The 23,136-nt window shown below is 43.2% G+C and overlaps 1 protein-coding gene across 2 annotated transcripts in view; it reads left to right on the top strand.

The window, feature by feature from the left end:
• The window catches only part of ZNF395 (zinc finger protein 395), a 44,696-nt gene that overhangs the window by 338 nt on the left and 21,222 nt on the right, over positions 1–23,136 (top strand). The window lies entirely within an intron of this gene.

Raw genomic sequence — 23,136 nt, 5'->3', positions numbered from 1 at the left:
GGGGTGGCCGCCCGCTCTCCCGTGCGCCGCCTTGTTTATCTCGCCCGCCGCGGGCGCTCGCAGAGGAACCCCCTCCCCAACTTTGAGTGGTTGTCCAGAGCCGTCTCTCCGACGGAGACTGACCTGCCCCCTCCCTGACCCTTTCCGGCTGGGCCGCCAGCCCAACCCTCCCGGCGCCCCGCGCGTTCCTGCCCACTCCACCGAGCGAGCGAGCGAGGAGCTGGCGAGTGCCGGGCTCCGGGACGCGCGGCGCGACACACCCTCCACCTCGGGGGCTGTCCCCTTCCCTTTCTGTCCCCTTTTGTCCACCCCCACTTCCTTACACGCGGTTTAACCGTGCCTCTCCTCACCGGTGGCCCCTGGCCCTGCTTGGAACTGGCACTGTGGGCTAGTGGGGTGCTCGGGTGGGGGCCTGGGTTGGGACTTTGTCATGTGCAAACAATTTCAGAGGCAGCATTTTCTTCCCTTTCTTAGAGTCCAGGGCTTGGCGCCTTCACTTTAGGATTGACTCAGAAATCGAAAGAAGCCCACCTACCAGGCGGTGGGGGTGCCACCGCCTCCTTGATATCAGGCAGTCCTGGGCAGTTTTCGGGACTTTGGAACATTTCCACCAGGCAGGCGTTTTCATGATGTCAGGCCGCCAGGCGCAGGGTTACGCACAGGCCACCAGTGTCTTCTTTACACTCCTCTTTCTAGAAAATTGTCTCTGGTGCAGTTTGTCTGAAAGTGAGTGATCAACAGGTATTGAAGACTTTTTTTGACGCCCTCCTAAGGTGTTGGCGTAAACAGGTTCCGGGTCTCAAGGAACATGAAACACAGGGGAACGTGGCAATTACGTTAAACTCCACAGGTACTTTTGAGGGTCTGCTGTGTTCTCAACACAACGCGGGGCTCTCAGGGAGCCATGATAAGATTCACACAAGAAATCTAAGGCCTCAGAAATCGCATTGACCGGGTGGAAGGGATTTGAGAGCTCAAGTTCAAATTAATGTACTATGGCTGCCGAAGTCATTGTAAATGCTGGGTGTAGGAGGAGGAATATCAAAGGAAAGGTTAGAGTTGGGGAATGGATTTATGCTACTAAGTTATGAAATAAGTCAGGCATTTGGAGAAAAACTTAGTGGCCAAGGCCCAAAGGCAAGAGAGGGAGAAATAACAGGTGCCAGAGGTAGCAGAGGTACTGCCAAGGAGAATAGGTTCAAACAGTTATCTCAGTGAGGAGGATACAAAAGATTCTGGAGGTGATTCCTTCCAGGGCTTACAGTCTTAAGGAAGAGTCAGAAATACTTGAGCATGGGAAATAAGACCTCAAGATAAGGCACAACTAACTGTCGAATGCAAGGTGTAGAAGAGGTGCTACTGGAGCTCAGAGAAGAGCCCTATGGGCAGAAATCGCCAGGACTTTATTCCTGGAGGATGAGACCCTTGAGATGGCTCATGAGGTGTGATTGAACATGGCCTTCCTGAGACACAGGAGGTGGGGTTGGCCAGACCAGGGAACATTTCCTGAGCAGGAGATAAAGATGGAGAGGAACAATGGTTAGGATTGTGAAAGTCCTAGAAAGCCAGGCTGGGGAATTGCACTTTACCCTGTGTGTGCTGGGGAGACATTAAAGGTTTTTGAGCCAGAGAGTGACGTAACGGGAAGGTATTTGGAAACATTTTTAAGAAGTAATGTTAGGAGACAAATCCGTAGACTGTTACAGTTGTGGAGTGTTCAGAATTTGGACTGGGATAACTGGAAATGGAAAAGAGTGTGGATTTTAGAAGCATTACTGTTGAAATAATCTGTTGACAGGGGCAGGGTGAAAGAAGGAGATGAATGGAAATTAATTCTTTGTGGAAATTGATTACACGCCAGGGCCTTGGAACTGCTGTAGTTGGTAACTCGAGAAATCGGAAATGTGTATTTTGGAGAGAAGCAACTGACACTCGGGCTGCAGAGATTTCCTGTATTTGCCAAGACATCCAAACATAGGTGTCCTGCAAACCTCGGAAGCTCTAGGATTAGTGGGAAACCAGGCTGCCCGAGCTGGGGGAGGGAAGGCCCTTGGAGTGGAGCGTCGTTTTGGTCATATAGCAGTAGAGGATGCCAGCGAGTGGGATGGAGGGGCTGACCTGGAAGACTCTGAGCTGCATTGCCATTCCCGTGACGTTGCCAGGTCCTGAAGCTGAAGCTGGCAGAGTAACTTGGGATTGGAGATTTGAGGGAAGAATGGAATTTGCTAAACACATAAATTGCTGGGCTTTGAAATAAGTTGAATTTTGCTCTCCACTGAGACCTTCAGGCTAATATAGTCCTGGTGTCCCTTCATAGGTGTGTGTGTGTGGGGGGTGGGGAGGCAACAAGATGGGGGAGCAGCAAGGTGACCAGCAAGGAGGAAATTTGGGGCCCAGGAATACTGCTTTTCCCGGGGCCAGGTCTGTCCTAACCTGTGCCAATACCAGTTCCCCGGAGGAACCTGCAGTGGGGAGCTGGCTGGTGCCGGTTTTTTCCTGAGCTCTAAATTCTGCTTTCTTGTTGCAAGGATGACTTAGGGTGATTTCCTGAACAAATTCCCCAGGCTTCAACTTGCAACATCTGAGGGCTGGTGAATTTGAAGGATGATTGCAAAAAGTTGCAGAATGGAGTGGAGAATATAATAGTAGTTCCTTAGCCTCCGTGTTTCTCTGAAATGCAGGATCAGTGAACTAGCAGGGGAAGCTGACTTGGGTGGGCAGAGGCGTCCATTGGATATTTTTTCTTTAGAGGGAATATATGAAAGTCAAAAAAGTTTCACAGAGCAGTGGTTGAACTAATTTACTCTTTAAAGAATAGTTGTTTTGACTGTGATCTACATTAAGAAGTAAAACTTACATCACGATCTAGGTACACTAAATCACGTATGTAAAAATCTTAAGTTCTTGAAGTGCTCCCTTCTTTTGCATGGTACAATCTCCTTTGGTACTTTTGTTTACTATTCTCTTATTTTTCATTTAAAAATGCTTATTGTGTCCCACTAAGTTGACTTAACTGCTCTATGGTGGATGTAACCCATGGTTTGAAAAACAGTTACAGAGAGAGAGTTTTCTCATCTAGTAAGTATTTAGTAAGCTTCTCAGGTGCAGGGCTCCACTTACTGGTGCTGTAAGTGGAAGGAAGCATGAGGAAGAGATTGAACATTTACAGGCTAGTTGGAGAGATAAGATATACATGTGATTAAGGAGCAAGGCAAGATGATTAAATGCCAAAGTGAAAACTAAGTACCTATAGGGTTCATAGGAGGAGGGGGCAAGCAGCTTGTGCAGGAGTGGCTTGGGAAAACTTTTGGGAATAGTGAAGGGAGTCTGGGATGACCTCTTTGGGGCCTCGTGGTGCTGCACAGGTGGGAAGGTGTGTAACATGGTCAGAGACTTGGAGTTAGGATGTGCGCAATGTTTCTAAAAGTGAATCAAAGGGTTCTTGTTAGAGAGTAGGGGGAAACCAGTCTGGAAGGGTGGGTTACGATCAAAGTGTAGGGGTTGTAAACCGGTGACCCTAAGAATGTGTTCTGCCTACAGAAGTGTTATAATTTGGAGTACACAAGGTTTTAAAAAATTGGGAACAATCCAGAAAACCTCTGGGTTTGAAACTCTATTAAAGAAGCAGACCAGGGAGTGAGTAGTGGCTGCCTTCTGTGCATGGGAGACGGGCCCCGTGGTCCCCAGTTGTCATCGTCCCCGGACTCCCTGTCACATCAGTGAGGCTGCTTTACACTCCCTGTTCAGTCTTACAGGCCTTTGGGTTTGCGACCTGATCTTTCCAGAGGCTTAAATGCCAACCTGGGGGAATTTGGAAGGGCTGTCTGGGCTCTGGATGGCCAGTGGCGGATTTGGGTGGGAGTGCGACATGATGGAATCTGAGAGATTTGTGTGCAAGTGATTTGTTTTAGGCAGGTCAACAGTACTTTCTGAGTTGCTGCTGGCTGGGACTTTGAAATATTTTTCTGATGATTGGAATGATACTAATTAGAGAAGGCTTTGGGCTGTATTCTTTATCGTGAGGCCAGTTTCTAGTGACCCCAAGATCTCTCAGACCCTCCTATTTTCTCTTTCTTGCTGTCATGGTTAGATGGTGGTACCTGGCATGTGTGTTCTGAGAATAATGGGGTAATAGTTTGGTGAGATGTGAGTCACGACTTTCAAATGTCACATGACGTTAGATTCTCAGGGTCTTTGGTTATGTGAGTCAGTCATAAAGGAACAGCAAAGAGAGGGGCTGTTTCATTTCTGATTTCCTTACTCCTGGGATTACCCCAGGGGGAAGGCCTCTAGGATTCAGAAATTCATAATCCAGTATTCAAACTGACCACAGAAGTATTGGTTCAAACTCAGGTGTTAGTGCAAATGACTCCTGAAAACTGGGCTTATTTTGGGACGAGCTGCAATGAGTAAATTCAGGTCTCTGTGGTCTAGAGACAGTTTGGTTCACCCTGGAAGTCCGTAGCCACCAGTGGGTCAGAACATTTCCCCAGGTAAGCTTTAGGTGAGGGGGACCAGACGGTCGTCACCCTGTTTTCTGCAGGTTACACAATCTAATCACTAAAAATACTGCTGTTGTAATGTTAACAGAAGTCAAAACTGAAGTGCTCTTTGATTAAAAATGGTTGTTAAGGACGTGGCTCTAGGACATGAGGGTAACCAGAAGTCAGCCTATTGGTAGCAAACTGAACCCGTTTCCTGTCTTATATGGTGGTTCGGATACTAGAACAGAGAAATGCAGTAGCTATGGTGCACTGTGGCTTTGGTAAGGTTTCTTAAGATATGAAGGTCCGTATTAAATAAGTCATAGAGTGTGCTGGTTGGTGTTATTAGTTTGACAGTCATATGCAAAATTTGTTAATTAGTGGCACTGAGTCAGCCTGGAAGGGGATTCTGAAAATGAGTGTCACAGGGTTCTATTCTTGGCCTTGAGCTGTTCGCCACTTTTCCCAGTTTTGCGGATGGAGATACAAAAGGTGTGTTTGTCATCTTTGTTGATGGCACAGAGGTGGGACAGATTGCTTATTTAGTTGCTAAATCAAGGTTCACTATCATTCAGAATGAAGGCCCAGATTAAAAAAGAAATTCAGTAAAGGATAAATATATAAAGCCTGGTATCGTTTTTAAAATTTGAATTGTATGGGGTGCCTGAGTGGCTCAGTTGGTTAGGTGTCCAACTTCGGCTCAGGTCATGATTTCATGGTCCATGGGTTCGAGCCCCACATTGGGCTCTGTGCTGACAGCTCGGAGCCTGGAGCCTTTGGATTCTGTGTCTCCCTCTCTCTCTGCCCCTCCCCTGCTCACACTCTGTCTCTCTCTTTCAAAAATAAAAAACATTAAAAAATAAATTTAAGAGGCACCTGGGTGGCTCAGTCAGTTAAGTGGCTGACTTCAGCTCAGGTTATGATCTCACAGTTTGTGGGTTCGAGCCCCGCATCAGGCTCTGTGCTGACAGCTCAGAGCCTGGAGCCTGCTTTGGATTCTGTGTCTCCCTCTCTCTCTGCCCCTCCCCCACTCATGCTCTGTCTCTCTCTCTCTCTCTCTCTCTCTCTCTGTGTCTCTCAAAAATAAATAAACATATAAAAAATAATGAAATAAAATTTGAATTGTAATGTATCAAGATAGTCATACATTCTGGAAATTTCATTCTATTTCTAGATGTACAGCTAAGACCATATCCAAAATGTAGATGATGTTTTATGCATAGAGATTATTCAGAGGTTTTTTTTTTAATAACTGGAGTGAAAAATTAGAAATTGCCTAAATATCCAGTGGTGTGAGTGGGCTGGAAGTCATATATTTGTGATTTTGATAGATGTCTTTTAAATGGGATATTATGAAGCCATTAAAAATGTTTAGGAATAGCTTTAAAATAACATGGACAAATGTTTCTGCTAAGAGTTAAGGTATATCTACAATATGATTTCAAATCTTAAAGAAACAAAGTGCATAGAAAATGGCTAGAAGTGGGGTGCCTGGGTGGCTCAGTCGGTTAAGTGTCCAACTTTGGCTCAGGTCATGATCTCACGGTTTGTGAGTTTGAGCCTGGTGTCAGTCATTGTGCTGACAGATCAGAGCCTGGAGCTTGCTTTGGATTCCGTCTCCCTCTATCTCTGCACCTCCCTTGCTCACTCTGTCTCTCTCTCTCTCAAAAATAAATAAACTTAAAAAAATTAAAAAAGAAAATGGTTGGAAGTAAATATGTTAATAATTCTGATACCAAAATACCAACACTGGATAGATGGAGTTAAGTACTATTTTTACATTTTACATTTATTATTTATACATTCTATAATGTGTATTTATAACATAATGGGGGAAAACACTGCTATATATCTTTCAATGTGTGTTTTAGAGTAGTTTTGGGTTTACAGCAAAATTGGAAAGGAACAGAGATTTCCCATTTACGTTCTGCCTGGACATATGCATAGCTTCTCCTACTATCAATTTCCCTCCTGAGTAGTACATTTGTTGCAATTGATGAACCTACTTTGACCCGTCTAATGATCCAATGACCATAGTTTACGTTAGGGTTTACTCTTGTACCTTCTAGGAGTTTGGACAAATGTATAATGACATGTATCCACCATTACAGTATCAGACACAGAGCGTACTTTTACTGCCCTGAAGTCCTCTGTGCTTTGCCTATTTGCCTGTCCCTCCCCTCAACCCTTGGCAACCTTTTAACTTTTTACTGTGGACAGTTTTGCTTTTTCCAGAGTGCCATATAGTTGGAATCCTACAGCCTTAGTCTTTTCAGATTGGCTTCTTTTACTTAGTACTATGCAACTTCCTCTATGTCTTTTGATAGTTTGATAGCTCATTTCTTTTTTAGCACTGAAGACTTGATTGTCTGGAAGACTTCATTGTCTGGACGTACCACAGGTTGTTTATCCATTCCCCTACTGAGGGGCATCTTGGTTGTTTCCAAGTTGTGGAACTTTTTAGGAATAAAGCTGCTATAAACATCTGCAGCTGTGTAGGTTTTTGTGTGGACATAAGTTGTCAGCTCCTTTGGATAAATATCAAGGGGTGTTGATTGCTGGATTGTAGATAAGAGTATGTTTAGTTTTGTAAGGGACTGCCAAACTGTTTTCCAAAGTGGCTGTACCGCTTTACAGTCCCCCCAGCAGTGAATGAGAATTCCTATTGCTCCACATCCTCCCCGCCATTTGGTGTTGTCATTGCTCTGGATTTTGGGCATTCTGGTAAATTATTTCGCATTTACCTAGTGACATGTGATGACATCTTTTCATGTGATTTTCTGCCATCTGTATATCTCCTTGGGTGAGGTGTTAAGATCTTTGGTCCATTTTTAAAAATCGAGTTGTTGGTTTTCTTACTGTTGAGTTTTAAGAGCCCTTTGTATATTATGGATAATTATCCTTTATCAGATGTGTCTTTTACAAATATGTTTTCCCAGTCTGTGGTTTGTCTTTTCATTCCCTTGAACACTGATATTTTAAAAAACAATAACAACAACATTTTATTGTTCAAGGACAGGATAGGGTGAGGGTAGATGATTTATTCAGTGACTAATGGTGAGTACCTACCTCCTATATGTCAAGCAGTGGATTAGGCACTGGATTCATAAAATAAGACTCAGTCCCTGACCTGATGTTGATGCTCTGATTGAAAGGGGGAGATTGACCTGCAAATAGACAACAAGCACGTGGTAGCCTGGGTGGCACCCCAGGCACGCTGAAGAGGGCAAATCATGTGGGGGGAAAAGTTTTGAGATTGTTTTGTTGTTCATGGTTTAATGTGAGCCCTGAGTGGGATGAGGTTTTTAAAAAAATGGAATCAAGTTCATAAGTGGATCAGAAATTCATTGTTCAACCAACCACAGGATCTAGTTTTAGCGACCTCTACTGGTCATTTGACATTTGGGCCATGAGGGGGTGGGGGAGGCATGGTTTAGAGGAAACATGAACAAGAAAGACTTTATCCCCAGGAAGGACACTAGGATGGAGCAGGATCAGGAATGATTGGAGTGAGGACACTCAGGGGGTGGGTGCACAATAGTGCTTTTGTGTTTTTTCATATATTAGCAGGTATAGGAAAGAGTAGATTGTTGCTCCTGGTGTAGGAATATGACAAATGGATAGAAGAGTTGGTTTATCCTCTCTAGTTTCAGATTTCTTATCTGTAGGATGATTATGCATTATAGGATTCCTTGTCTGTAGAATGATTACACTGAGGTTGATGAGCTCTCGGTTTCCTTTTAACCCTAAATACTGGGAGAACAGACTTCAGTTCAGTATGAAAAAGGGTTTTTTTTTTTTTTTAGCTGGCAGAGCTGTCCAACAATGGAAATGTCTGCTCACGGAATAGTGAGCTTCCAGTTGTCAATTTGGGCTGAATGCTGTTGATTAGGGATGCTGTAGAAGAGAAGGACAGGAATTAGGCTGACCTCCAAAGTCCTTTCCAGCTCTTAGGGGCAGGTTATTATGTGACTTGTCAAAGCTGAAAGATAATGTGGAGGAGGGAATATACCTTTAGTTGCATAGTATTTGAGTCAACATCATCATGTAAGCTCCTTTTAAAAATGTTTGTAAGTGGGTCCCCACACTTTTGAGAGACTTTTGGGCTCATTTTAGAAAGGTTGAGGAGAACTGTTTCAAGTTCTGTCAGGGTTGTGGCCCCAGGGCTGCTGAAAATTGAATTTGTAGCAGTGGGGCAGAAGTGGCAAATACTAATAAAATAGATTAACATGTAGAAGACCAATGTGTTTATTGGCCAGTTTTATTCAGTAATAATGAATGAATCAAGATGGGGTCCTTTAATTGAATGCTGGGTTCACTGCTTGACTGTGGAGGACTTGGAGTGCCTGTGACCATCTCCTTCCTATTTCATTTCCCACACTGCACATTTATATCACCAGGCATAGCACATTAAACACCATCCTGACACCAGGGATAACACTGAGCCTCGTGATGGTTCTGTAGGTTTAGGGACAAAGAGAACGAGGGATGGGTAAATTTAAAGAAACTTTGGAGTGGGATTTTCCAGGAATGCACATACTTGGTTTATATCAGACATGAAGTTTGTGGTTTGAGTTAAAAATGTTTACTTTTTGGGGTGGTTGTCTGGGTAGCTCAGTTGGTTAAGCATCCGACTTCAGCTCAGGTCATGATTTCACAGTCCGTGAGTTCAAGCCCTGAGGTGGGCTCTGTGCTAACTGCTCAGAGCCGGGAGCCTGCTTCCGATTCTGTGTTTCCCTCTTTCTCTGCCCTTCCTCCGCTTATATTCTCTCTCTCAAAAATAAAATAAAAACCTAAAAAAATTTTAAAATGTTTCCTTTTTCATTTTTATTTATAGCTTACACAGAAAATTTGATTTAGTTTAATTTTGTCTAATTTTACTTAAATATACAATTTGTTCAGAATCCACTCTGATTAAAGTTTTTCGATTTTCTTCCTGATATTTTTAGATTACCTCTTTTGTTGTTGGGGGCACTGTTAGTGCTAAATCCCATAGCAGAAATTTCTTAGAAAACTCTGCAGAGAGAAGGGAGGTTTATCTAATCTTTGGAGAATATCACAAGATGATTTCTGTCTCCACATTGTCCATCTTCACGTTCTAGCAAGAAAGTGCTCTCCTTACACGAAGTAAAGGAATTTGGGGTACACACAGTAGGGAATGGCAGCCTTAGCTCCCTGTAGCAAACACAGGCAGAACTTGGTTATTTAGAACTAAAGTTGGAAATGTTTGTGCACAGAAAGCTCCCGGGTCTCCTTTATCTCAGTATCATTTGGGGCTCACAGTGTATGGCCCACCAGCTGTGCTCGTTGAATTGCTGTGAACCAGGTCCTTGGGCCACATATAGGAGGCACGAGAACTACTCAGACTATCATATGCTTGTTATTTTTTAAAGCAAAGTATGATAAGAAATAGCCATCCACAGCCTTTTTTGTCCTCTGTGTATTGGGAAGCCATAAAACTCTTTTAGTAAAAACAACCACACTCACTGGCTAGCTTCTTTCTTTCTTTCTTTCTTTCTTTCTTTCTTTTTTTCCCCCCCGAAGTGCTGGCGGAATGAAAAACTCCCTCTCCTCTTTCTATTTTTCCTCTGCTGCAAATGAATTGCTCTTGGTGTGCCGTTCTTAAATTCATGTGTCCTCTATCCATTTTAATCTTGTTATCTATTTTTATGGTGACTGTCGCCATGGTACTCGAGCTCTTTACATAGCACAACAGAGATTTCAGATGTCTGATAGGACAGCTCAAAGTTCTGCTGCAGCCAGGAGAGAAACAGTGTTTGAGTAGCTGTTTTTTTTTTTAAATTGAGGTATAATTTGCATACAGTGGAATGCTTAGATCTTAAGTGTGCTGTTCAGTCAGTTTTGACAAATGCATTTTGAGACAGGACATTTCCATCACCCCAGATATCTTCCTTATGGCCATTTCCACATTACCCTCCCCTGCAACCGGAAGTACTTTAGCTGTAATTTCTGCCATCCTAGGTTAATTTTGCCTTAGTAGATTCTTAGTATTAAATGTGTCTCTGAGTAGTGCTTTGAAGAGGTAGAGGAGAATGTGTTGGAAAATCAGTATTCTATATGGTTAGGTGGCCCGGGTGAGTAAATAATTTTTGGCACTTGTGTGCTGGGGCATTCAGATTCCTTCTCATTAGTCCATGGCATTTAGATTAACGTCAAGCATTCTGATTGCCAGGTAGGTCTGAGGCACAGCCAGCCAAGTGCGGGATATATGTGATTGGGCACGGGCTCCCATTAGTGGCGAGTGTGTTTCTTTGGTTGTGCTGGGAGAGCTAGAACGCTCAGCTAGAAGAACTGGAATTGCTCCTAGGACATGCCTTGGATTACCCAGAAAGCCCCCTGACATACTTTCTACTACCTCTTCCTTCAACTAGCATATAGATTTAAGGATTCACAGAGTTATGGAGTGGGCTTGTAATACTGTAACAAGAACGGCGTTGCAAAGCCCACTCGCCGCACTGCTGAGTGCCCAGCCTCCTGGGAAGCATGTGTCAGATTCAGATAGACATTGCCCCCAACACATTATTGAAATGTATTGAACAGGGTCAGTTTCTTTCTTTTTAAAAAACTTAAATGGCTAAAAGAAACTTTCATTACAAAAGTAGTACATGAATACATTCTCTTTAGGGGAAAAAAAACCCAACAACAATGCAAACCCTGCCCAGAGGAAACAAAATCTTCCTTGGCAACCATTCCTAATCCCAGTCCTTCTCCAGAGGTTAACTCACCACTGTTAGGAGTTTGTTGGTGTCCAGATGCTTTCCATACTTGGGTTTATACCTATTGATCTTAAAACAAGTTAAGTGTATTGTACTGTGAGCACTGTACTTTTGCTCCTCTGTCTCCCATAATAGAACATCTCGGTGATTGCTTCCTGTTTGTATATCTAGGACTTCTTGCTTTTGTCTAATTCCTGCATGGCCTTAATTCCTGCCTGGCCTTCCTGAAAACCTTCCCAAGTGATGGACGTTTAAGTTATTTCTAAATCTTCTACTGTTACAAAACCTGTTATAATAAACTCGGCTGTACATGCCTCTTTGCAACACAGGTGAGTGTTTCTCTAGGGTAGAAAAAGCAATTGCTGGGTAACAGGGCACTCCAATTTGAAATCTTAAGGAAGATACATTACATTACAAGGTTAGCTACTAGCTTAGACTTAATATAGGCCAGGGAATACTTGAAGCATGCTCATACATGAAGCAAATCTTTCCTTCCTTCCTTCCATTCCTTCCCTCCCGCCCTCTCTTTCTTTCTCTCTTTTTTCTTTTCCTGTTTTTTATTTATTTTTGAGAGACACAGAGAGACAGCATGAACAGGGGAGGGTCAGAGAGAGAGACACACACACACACAGAATCTGAAACAGGTTCCAGGCTCTGAGCTAGCTGTCAGCACGGAGCCTGATGCAGGGCTCGAACCCATTAACTGTGAGATCATGACCTGAGCCGAAGCCGGACGCTTAACCGACTGAGCCACCCAGGCGCCCCCTTTCCTCTCTTTCTTGTTGACACGCAATGTTCTATTAGTTTCAGGTATACGACATAGTGATTCAACAATTCTATACCACAAATGTGGCTACCATCTGTCACCATGGAACTCTATTACAGTACTGTTGACTGTATTCCCTCTGCTGTGCCTTTCTTCCCCATGACTTACTCATTCCATGACTGGAAGCCTGTACCTCTCACTCCCCTTCACCCATTTCGGCTGTCCCCTCACCCCCAGCCCCTGTGGTGGCCATCAGTTCTCTATATTTATGAGTCTGATTCTGCTTTTGTATTTATTTGCTTTGTTTTTTAGATTACACATATGAGTGAAGTCATACAGTATTTCTCTTTCTCTGACTTATTTCACATAGTGTCACACCGTCTAGGTCCATCCATGTTGTTGCAAGTGGCAAGATCTCATTTTTTTATGGCTGAGTAATAATCCATTATATATATACCCTGCATCTTCTTTATCCCTCCATGGACACAGGCTGCTTCCATATCTTGGCTGTTGTAAATAATGCTGCAGTAAACATAAGGGTGCATGTATCTTTTCTAATTAGTATTTTTATTTTCTTTGGGTACATACCCAATAGTGGAATCATATGGCATTTCTATTTTTAATGCTAGAAATATTAGAAATATTTATATATTTATTTAAATATTATAAATTAAATAAATATCTTAACTCCATACTGTTTTCACACTAGCTACCCCAATTTGCATTCCCGCCAGCTGTGCCGGAGAGTTCCTTTTTCATTACATCCTCACCAATACTTGTGATTTCCTTTTTTAATTTTAAAATTCTAAAAATTTCTTGATTTTATCCTTTCCGACAGATGTAAGGTGATATCTCATTGTGCCTTTGATTTGCATCTCCCTGATAATTAGTGATGTGCAGCATCTCTTCATGTGTCTCTTGGCCATTTGTATGTCTTCTTGGAAAAATGTCTATTCAGTTTCTCTGCCCATTTTTAATTCGATTATTTTTTTTTGTATTGAGTTGTATAATTTCTTCATATATTTTGGGTACTAATTCCTTATTGAATATACTATTTGCAGATATCTTCTGTTCACAAAGGTTGCCTTTTTATTTTGTTGATGGTTTTCTTCATTGTGCAAAAACATTTATTTTGATGACGTCCCAATAGTTTATTTTTGCTTTTGTTTCTCTTGCTTCAGAAGGCAAGTCTAGAAAAATATTGCTAAGGCCAGTGTCAAAGAAATTACTGCCCATGTTCTCTCCTAGGATTTTCATGCTTTCAGGTCTCACATTTAGCTTTTTGATCCATTTTTGGTTTCTTTTTGTGTATGGTGTAAGCAGGTGGTCATTTTTTTCACATGTAGCTGTTCCATTTTCCTGGCACCATGTATTGAAGAGACTGTCTTTTCCCTGTTGGGTATTCTTGCCTCTCTTGTCATAGATTAATTGACCATGTAAGCATGGGTTTATTTCTGGATCTATTCTGTGCTTTTGATCCATGTGTCTGTTTTTGTGCCGGTACCATACTGTTTTGTGTACTGCAGCTTTATAGCATGTCTTGAAGTCTGGCATTATGATAATGCCCAATGTTGTTCTTTCTCAAGATTGGTTTGGCCATTCTGGGCCTTTTGTGGTTCCTTACAAATTTAAGTATTATTTGTTTTAGTTCTGTGAAAATTGCTATTGATATTTTGGGTTTGCATTATATCTGTAGATTGCTTTGCGTAGTATGGGCATTTTGATAACATTGATTCTTCCAATCCATGAGCGTGTGTCATCCTCAGTTTCTTTCACTGATGTCTTACATTTTCAGTGTACTGGTCTTTCATCTCCTTGATTAAGTTCATACATAGTTATTTTATTCTTTTCGGTGTGGTTGTAAATGGAATTGTTTTCCTAATTTTTCTCTTTGCTATTTCATTATTAGTGTGTAGAAATACAACTGATTTCTGGGTATTAATTTTGTGTGCTACAACTATATTGAAATCATTTATAACTTCTAATAGTTTTTTTGGTGGGGCTTTCACTGTTTTCTATGAATAGTATTATGTCATCTGCAGATAGTGACACTTTAACTTCTTCTTTACCAATTTGGATGCCTTCCCCTCCCCCCCCATGTCTGATTGCTCTGGCCAGGATGAAGCAATTGTTTTCTAAGACAAGGGCAGGATTTAGGTTGTGCTTGATGTGTGCTCCCACAAGCCAGGGCTGATTGGCTACAAGGGTTGGTGTTGGCAAGAGGCCCTCGAAGCCCCATGCTTCATCTCTTTGGTCTCCCCAAGGACTTTGGTCTGCATGTTGGTTATGGTTACGTGGAGAAAAATCACAGGATGATAAGCAGCACACTGAGGATTCTGGATGCTAAATTCTAAATCCAGTTAATTTCCTAACGGGAGACCTTCAATGCATCTGTAATTCTTTTCCATGATATCTTTAGAATACAAAGTGTGCCTTAAATGCTCAAGCCAAGGGTGAGGCACATTGGAAGCATTTTAGTGTTCTTAAAAAAAAATCTAGAACACTGTCATGTTACTTTTATTAATAGTTTCATTTTATTTGGAGAAGGATGATGTGTGTCTCTCTGTATTTGCACTTCTTGCCATCATCTCCAGATTTCTGAGAACTAGAAATCATGAAAATTCATTGTGTCAGGCCAAGTCCTTGTCTTTAGGAGCCAGTGTGGCAAGGGAGGGCTAGGCTGCGTCTCTTGAAGGCACCTGCTGGTCACCCAGCTGGTGAGAGCTGGAGCCCTTTTGCAGCTTTAATTATTTCATGTGTATTTGCCTTCAGATCCCTTATGCAGATTATTAATGAAACCAGTTCTGCTTCTGACCCCAGGGAACCCCACTGTTGGCATCAAAACTATTGTCCAAACCCAGTAATGCATTATATTGCCTTCTTTTGGGGGTATTGAGACATCTCCTCCTCTCGTCCTCCTGGAGTGTCAACAGGCATTCCCTCTTCAGTCATTTAGGATTTGGGGACAGAGTTGACACTCCACCTTATCTCTTCCATTTGATAGATTCTCTCAGGGCCCTCCTGGCCTTGATCTTTCTGACCTTCTTAGCATGCCCTCCCCATCACGCCACACAGCCCATTTAGGTGACTGTCCTCTGCTTTACAATTTCTCATTTTGTTGGGCAGCAACCAGTGTCCCCAGTATGAATGAGTCTCTAAACTTGTGGGGTGGGAGGTAGTGGGCAGTGCATTGCTTTTCATTTTTAGTACTCTTAGTGGTGCTGGACAAAGCAGTTGGTCTGTTGGTCTTTTGGCCTTTGTGATCACAGTCGTATGACAGTCTGATCTGTGGTGACATAGAGGTCTTTTTATGGGGCTCAGACTGTTGCCCCAGAGCTTTTACATGGTTTTAATTTTTTTCCTTGAATATATTACATTGACTTTATCGTTGTTAAAATTTATTTGCTGCTTTCCACCCTATTTGTTCAAAATTTCCCCTGTAATCTTCCCATAAGTTTGGCTCATCCCTACCCAGAGTTTGGTGCCTTATTTCTATTATTATTATTATTATTATTATTATTATTATTTTGGCTATCATTTGTTGGGTACTCTGTAAGGAAGAACAATGCTTAGTACTTGAGGTACATTTAAAAATTTTTTTCCTAGGTTTCTCTGTCAGACCGAGGGAATCAGAATCTCTAGGAAGAGGAGAATGGAGACTCTTAAAAACCAAGACACTCTTTTAAAAAATTTTTTTTAAATGTTTATTTTTGAGAGAGAGAAACAGTGTGAGCAGGGGAGGGGCAGAGAGAAAGGGAGACACAAAATCCTAAGCAGGCTCCAGGCTCTGAGCTGTCAGCACAGAGCCTAACACTGGGTTTGAACTCACGAGCTGTGAGATCATGACCTGAGCACAAGTCAGACCCTTAACTAACTGAGCGACCCAGAAGCCCCAAAAACCAAGATGAAAAAAAGGTGAACTGCCTCCTCAGAGCTCCAAATTGTCCTTTGAGTAGGAGTCAATGCTTTCCTCATTTTACAGGTGAGGAAACTGAAACACAGAGAGGTGAGGTAATTTGCCCGAGGTCACATAACTGAGAAGTCAGAGTTCATTTGCAACCCAGTCTCCCTGTGCATTCTCTCGGGGGTAGTCATAAAAGTGTTAAATAAGAATAATTGTAGTCTTAACCCTGGGTCAGACCCACACTTGATACTTGGCTATCATAATGCCCATTTCATTTCCTCTTCTAGGCCCAAACCACCAATACCACATTAACCTCTCAGTGACACAAGTTTTTACTAACGAGGCGGCTTAAAGAGGCCATTTAGTCTAGCCTTTTACTCCTCCTGATCATAGTTTTTTGGATAAGATAGTAGACAGAACATAGCTTTTAGAATCAGACATATCTGATCTAATCACATCTCTGTTCTGTCCCTTGCTAGCTGTGTGGCCTTGGGCATATTACTTAACCTCTCTGAGTCTCAGCATCTCATCTGTAAAAAGGAAAAGATGATGGTACTTGTCTCATGGGATTATCCTGAGGGATGAAATGTGATACAGTATATGAAATACTCAGCAAGTGACTGACACATATGTGTTTGGCAGATAATAGCTATTGGAACATTCCTGAAGGAACATCAGTATTTGAAAGGCTGTTTATTATATAGAAGATTCCTATTTTTCTTTTGCCACTTTATTCTGTAACAGTTCTAATGAAGTGGTTAGATGTGCTTTTGTTTTTTTGTGCACATGCCAGTACCTTTTCCTGCAAAAGGTCTTAGTCCTCTGTTGGCCCTGAACTAAGTATAGTTGACCTGCCAGCCTGATACCGGGGTGGGACTCCATGTGGTGGTGACCTCCTTGACAGTCCTTGAGGCAGGCGGGCACTCACCAGTGCTGTGTAACCATGGCCGCCTTGGCCTACTGAGCGCTGATTTCATCCTTCACTTCTCTCAAAACTCAGGAGTGTGAGCCATCTGCTCTCTGTGATTGATCCACATTTATTTTGGCACTTTAGCTTAGCACATCCTCACCAGTGAGCACTCTCTGACCAGTGCTATTAGCCTGTCCATTTCAGGGGAAACATTCAAGAGTGGACACCCTGATATCCTGAGCCAAGACGGGGGTGACTGACCACTTGCTCAGCCAGTGTCCCCATCTCTGTTTTATCTGTGAACTCATCCTCAGCCCCCAGTCACTGGGGCATGACGATCCCTTAAACAGCCTTCTTCAGAGAAAGGTACTTCCTTAGTGGTCGTGCTTTGGGTAAGCGCCTCGCACACCGCGTCCATTTGTCACTGTGTATTTAAACAGTCTTCCTTTGTGATGTCTGTAGTCTCTTCACTTAGGCTGACTTTCTGTTTTCTGGGGAAACGTGTCTGTCTCCCTCACTCTCCAGGCACCCCACAGATTTTTAAAAATAGATTCATAACATACTTTATTTCGACTTAATTAACTTATGTCAAACACTTAGATTTTAACATGTGCATTCATCTAACTTTATGAGCTTAATCCTAAGAACTATCTTTTTCTCAGGCTTCAGTGTCAGAGTGCTGGATGTTCTTTGCCTTTTCCTGAAAGAAGCCCATTCTGATTCACTCATCTAATTATACATCACAAATGTATAAATGTAGCTCCGGAGTATATTATGGGTTTTTATAAATAAGTGCGCGGATGTGTGATCCAGGTGGGAGCTCAGTGAAGCCTACCGTTCTTAACAGGCAGAGTCCGAAGCTTAGGCTTCTTACGTTCTCCGTTCATTGGTAAGAGCCTGGCACCTGTGTTGAATATCAGCAGGTTTTTAAAAACACTGGTGTTTTTGTTCTGGGGTGCTGCTTTCCCTGGGTTTCTGGTGAGTCGGTGCTGAGGTGTTCCCTCGTGGGTCTGCACGCTGTGGGCCTGATCCGGATCTGGGACAGCTGGAATCCGAGACTGAAGTGGAGCCGCTGGAGGCGGCTCAGAGAGGCTGGTCTAGTTACGCCTCAGGGAGCTTTGGCAGCAGGCCTCGAGCCACCCTGGGCAGGGCACCAAGAGTGAGATTTTGGCTTGGGGGATCTGTGTGCAGAGAGCGAAGTGAGCAGGGGCCAGTGGCCTGGGCTCTACCTTTCAACTGCAGGGGCTAAGCTATCTGGCTTGGTGTTGAACTCTAAGCCCTGATCCCTGGGGTTGATTCATTATGGCCACCAGGCCTCCAGATGGAATATGCTGGACTTCTTGGTTCCCCTATCTTGCTAAAATTAGTTTTGTTGTGATTTCAGTTAATGGGTGGCTCACACACACGGTCTCCTTCTTGGTTTCCCTTAGAGCCAGACGTCTTTCTGGCCCTGGTTGCATATCCTTTGCTCATCGCAGTCCCCAGATATCAGCTTGACAGTACCACCGAGCATTCAGAGTGGTCTGTTGTGTGACTTAGCTGTCTTGCACTGGCCTGGAGTAAGGGACTAGGGGAAGGAAACACATCTGTCGAGTTTCTTCCTGGTGCTGGGAACTTTTCTCATTTTTCACAGGTGAGGCAGAAAATTGAGGTTCCAGAATGGTGACTGAGTGCCCCATGTCACACAGGTGGAGGTAGACCCGTTCACATCCCTATCTACCATCTGTTCTTTCCCTAGCGAAGTGCCCTCTGCAGGGAGTGTGCCTGGGCTTAGCCTCTCCTGCACAGGCTGGGTGTTCATTTTGACGAGCGAGGTTCAACCCCTCTGCAGTGTCTACCTGAGTGTCTACCACTCAGCCACGGCACTCCTGAGGGATTCTGAGCATTCCTGCTGATATTGGAGGAATGCTTCCCTCTCAGAGCACAGCACAGTCTCCCAGGGGAAGGCGAAAGAGCGATAGGGTGAGGAGCTGCCCCCCCATCTGGAAACAGAAAACATTCATAGTTAATTGGGGAATGGGAATAAAGGCAAAAGTTAGATTGGAAGTTGATCAGTAGAAGCCTGCCACCTCCCTTCTGGCCAGACAGGTCTACAGCCATTGTCCAGTCAGCCATTTTGGTCTTAGAACAAATTCTGGTGTCCAGCTCCTATTTCAGGATTCAGATGCTTTCAGCCACTAGCATATTCTGTCATGCCAACATCACGTTTCTTGTGACTTACAGTTTCCAAGAGTACAGCTTCCCATTAGCTTGCATTTTAGACCAGTGCCTCCCAGCCGGTGGCTCTCACTCGCCTTACAAGCCCCACTATCTGTTTGTTTATTTAGCATTGTCGACAAATGCGATTATTATTTTCTCCAGTTTTATTGAGAAATAATTGACCTGTATCACTGCACGAGTTGAAAGCATACAGCATGATGGCTTGATTTACATCTTTTGTGAAATGATGATCGCCACAGAGCCAGCTGATGTCTGTCTTCTCATATAGATACCATGGAAAGGAAAGAACGAAGAAAGGGAGCAAAGTGCTCAGGATTTACTCTGTTAACATCTTGCCGCAGATCGCACAGCAGGTTTGGCTCTGGTCATCATGCTGGCCATCACTCATCTTACCGCCGGAAGTGTGTGCCTTCTGGCTACCTTCCTCTGCTCTGATTGGCCCCTTCGGCTTGTGTCTGCCTTTGGTAACTACAAATCTGATCTCTTTTTCTAGGAGTTGTTGTTTGCTTGTTCGTCTGTTTGCTTTTTTTTTTTTTTAAGATTCCACATGTGAGATTGTACAGTATTTGTCTTTCTCCATGTGTCTTACAATCACTTAGCAAAATGCCTTCAGGGTCTAGCCACGTTGTTGTAAATGGTAGGATTGACTCGTTTTTCATGGCTGAGTAACATTCCATAGTGTATATAGACATGTTCTTTAGTCATCCGTCGCTGAACACTTGGGTTTTTTCCATTTCTTAGCTGTCATGAATAATGCTGCTGTGAACTGTTTGAGTTCAGGTTTTCTGTATGTTTGGGTACATTCCTAGAAGTGGAATTACTGATATGGTCGTGCTGGTCTTAATTTTTGAGGGCCATCCATATTGTTTTCCACAGCAGCTGCACCGGTTTCCATTCCCGCCCCCAGAGCACGAGCCTCCCTTCTCTCCACTTCCTTGCCACACTCCTTGTCTTTCGTCTTTCTGATGATGGCTGTTCTGACAGGTGTGAGGTGATAGTTCATTGTGGTTTTACTTTGCATTTTTGATGGGTGTTGTAGAGTATCTTTTCATGCATCCATTGGTCTTCTGTATATCTCCTTTGGAGAAATGTGTATTCAGGTACTTTGCTCATTTTTAATTGGATTATTTGTGGGTTTTGTTGTTGTTTGCTTCTTGCTGTTGAGTTGGATGAGTTCTTTATATGTTTTGGATATTAATCCCTTATCAGATACATGGTTTCCAGGTATTTTTTCCCTTTTCTGTAGGTTGTCTTTAGGGAATGTGATTATTCATTCAAATGACTGTTGAATCCCAAATAGTTTTTTCTACTTTAACCACTTACATGGAAAAAAAAATAGAGAATGCATTTCTCTGCCCTTTTTTCTTGTGTGTGTGTGTGTGTGTGTGTGTGTGTGTGTGTGTGTGTTTCAGCATTGGTTCCCTGGGCATCATTACTACACAGGCTTCCCTTTCTGGCATGTACACTACTCAGGGCCTTATGCTAATGGACTCTGGATTGTTATGCTTTTTAAATTCTTACCTCCATGTTTTATTATTTTTTAAAATTCTTTTTAATGTTTATTTATATTTGAGAGAGAGACAGAGACAGTACATGAGCAGGGGAGGGGCAGAGAGATAGGGAGACAGAATGCGAAGCAGGCTCCAGGCTCTGAGCTATAGCACAGAGCGCGATGTGGGGCTCGAACTCACCTGAGCTGAAGTTGGATGCTTGACTGAACCACCCAGGCGCCCCTCATCTCCATGTTTTATATTTTGGGGGTGGTTCTTTTGTTGCCAGCTTGAGCTTTCCATTACTATGAAAAGTAATAGATCCCTTCTTCTTCCCAGTGAAACTCACACTTTCTTCCTCAGTCCTATGAAGATCAGATAAGGCCATGGGAAGGCATCAGGGCTGTGAACGCCAGAGCCTTCCATCCAGAGTACCTGTCCTGCTGCTGGGTCTCCACTTGTACAGAAGACAACTAGATCAGAGAGGATCCAGGAAAGCTGCAAACACCACAGTTTGCTAGCTTGGGCAAATAAATGACCGTGAGGAACCTCAGTTTTCTGAGCTGTAAAATGGGGATTATATGGTTCCCTCCATATTTTTTGAGTTGGTGGGAGGCCAGGAAGAAGAGGAAGTCATCAGATGTGTGTATTAAAGTGAGTGTGAACCCAAGTGCCATTCAAACAGTTCTTGGTGGTTTGACTTAATGTGCAGATCTCTTATGTGCCTACTCTAAAAACTGCTAGAGAGACCTGTTGGCTCTCTGTGGCTCATTCTCCAGGAGATAGCCAGCTCCTGGTTCCCTCCCTCCCACTGGGCTCTGGGTAGAATGCCGAGCCGGCAGTCACTCATCCCTCCGCCTCCTTCTGGAATGCTCACATCGTTTTGGCACAGTTGAGATCAGGTTTAACCACAGTGCATGCATGCGCGCACACACGTACATGTGTGCAAGTGTGCTCTCCCTTCCCCCATGGGTGTACAAAAACAGTGCTACATAAACTGTCTACCTCACACAATGCATTTGTAAGCGTGTTTTTACTTAATGCCTGCTTCTTTATATAAATTCTCTGTGTTCAAGAAAACACTACTGTCTTAGAACTGAGTTTGAACACTAAAACACTACCTTGGCTTTTGATAACCTGCCTTCATTTTAGGGCAAGCCACAGGTATTCTTTCTTAGGACGTTATTTTTGAACCCAGGGCTCTTCTCATCCATAGGCGTATCGTCCATTTAAAAATCATAGATCTGATGAAATAAACACGATTTGGTCTGTGTCTTCAAAGGGCTTACAGTCTACAGGAGATGTAGCCCTACTGGCAGCGGTAGAAATAGATTCCTGAGCCTGACCATGTGCCAAGCACTGGCCTGAGAAGTGTCTGGTGTAACACAGGGTGGTGTATGCAGGCCAGAGCAGTGGAACAAAGGGCATTGCAGCAGCGGTTTTGAAAGCGAGCAGGGAGCTAGGTGTGAAGGAAGGGGAAGTGCACTTGTTCCTGGGCAGAACTGTGAAAACAGCTTTTCCTTCCCTGCTGGCAGTGCAAACAGAACGGTCCCTTTTACTTGATTGAATGATCGCTGTGCAGTCAGACTAACAAAAGTGTTTGTTGATCAGGGTCCTTTATTATTTGCTGGAGAAAATTCAGTGTAACTAGATCAGATGACCTATTTCTATGGCCCATCTGCTGGAATATGAAAATAGCACTGCTGTTTGGGACCCTTATTTTTCCCATCATTCTATTACGTGTCTTACTCACAATAATGGGAAGGCTTGGTGCTCACAGGGGATGCTGTGGAGAGGATGAGGGATAGGCAGCCTTTAAGGTGCCTGTCAATCCTGATAGTCTGTAATTTTTTTACTGGTAGTCTATGCTATACGCTGATGTGGTATAAGCTAGCTTTCTAAAACCGCCAGAAATAGAAGATAATTAGAATGTCCTGAGAGTCCAAATGGTCATTTTTTGAACAGCTGATTTAGAAATGTTGGTACTGAATCAATTGCTAATGTGCCTAGTGCTGTATATCTTAAGCTTGTTTGTGAAAATCTAAAATGCACACCACACATTTTGAAATGCTATAATAGGGCCTGATGAATAACTTGAGAGGTCTGAAAGTTTTAGCTTAGGCCCTTGGCCGCTCTTGGAGGGTTTTTTTGTTTTTTGTGTTTTTTTTCTTTCCCAAAGCCAGGCTGGGCAGAGTCCTGTGGGGAGAAAGGTTGATGTATGGCCAGTGAAGGGAGTATTTTTTTTTATTACTTTTTCTGGAGAAGCCACCCCAGGAAAAAAAAAATAAAGCTTTAGAACCACCGGGCAGCATTTGGGTGGTAATAACACAGTATGACAGGTGGCTTTGGCCAAGGTTCAAATGGTGACCTGCAAACTATGAAGACCACAGACATATTTGCATATGGTCATAAATATGCTGTAAATGCATGTGGCATCTCTCTACAGACATCATACCTGGCAACAAATTGCTGGAAAATGAACTGTTTGGGAATCCTATTCCCCAGTGGGTTCTGTTGTAAAATAATAGGTATGATTTGCTACAATATTTTGACCTTTAGATGAGCTTAGAAAATCACAGTGGGGGGGCATGTGGGGGGTTCAGTTGTCTAAGCGACCAACTCGAT

This window comes from Suricata suricatta, chromosome 1 (assembly GCF_006229205.1).
Source record: "Suricata suricatta isolate VVHF042 chromosome 1, meerkat_22Aug2017_6uvM2_HiC, whole genome shotgun sequence".
Taxonomy (NCBI): domain Eukaryota; kingdom Metazoa; phylum Chordata; class Mammalia; order Carnivora; family Herpestidae; genus Suricata; species Suricata suricatta.
This window is presented reverse-complemented; position numbering and strand designations above follow the sequence as displayed.